Source organism: Microtus ochrogaster, chromosome 4 (genome assembly GCF_000317375.1).
Source record: "Microtus ochrogaster isolate Prairie Vole_2 chromosome 4, MicOch1.0, whole genome shotgun sequence".
Classification (NCBI taxonomy): Eukaryota; Metazoa; Chordata; class Mammalia; order Rodentia; family Cricetidae; genus Microtus; species Microtus ochrogaster.
In genome coordinates, this window is record NC_022011.1 from 39,663,394 (window position 1) to 39,663,824 (window position 431).

Consider the following 431-nt stretch of genomic DNA (forward strand, 5'->3'; position numbering starts at 1 on the left):
CAAACCTACAGATAAAATATTTCAATCTAATCAAGAAAGTGGTTAATTTCACCACCTTATAATCCCTTGTGAAGGCGGATTGGATTAATACAGACAAATTGGTATAAGTTTATACAACTTTAATGTAAATAGCACACTCACGCAACCGGAGTTCCAGTGATGCACAGAAACAGGAAACAGGAAACGGGCCGCAGCATCTGCGTGCCCCAATTTAAGTAAACATTTCCCCGAGGCCGTCCCGCCCCCAAAAGGCGGGCTCTCTCTACATCTCCCCCTTTTGTCTGAATAAGACAGAACTAAACTAACTACAACTATAAACAATAATAACAAATAATAAATATAACAAATAATATGGAGAACAAAAGTTTTACCAGACACTATTTCAAGAAGTCTAAATAATGTAGAGAGTAATTACAATTATATAATCTTCA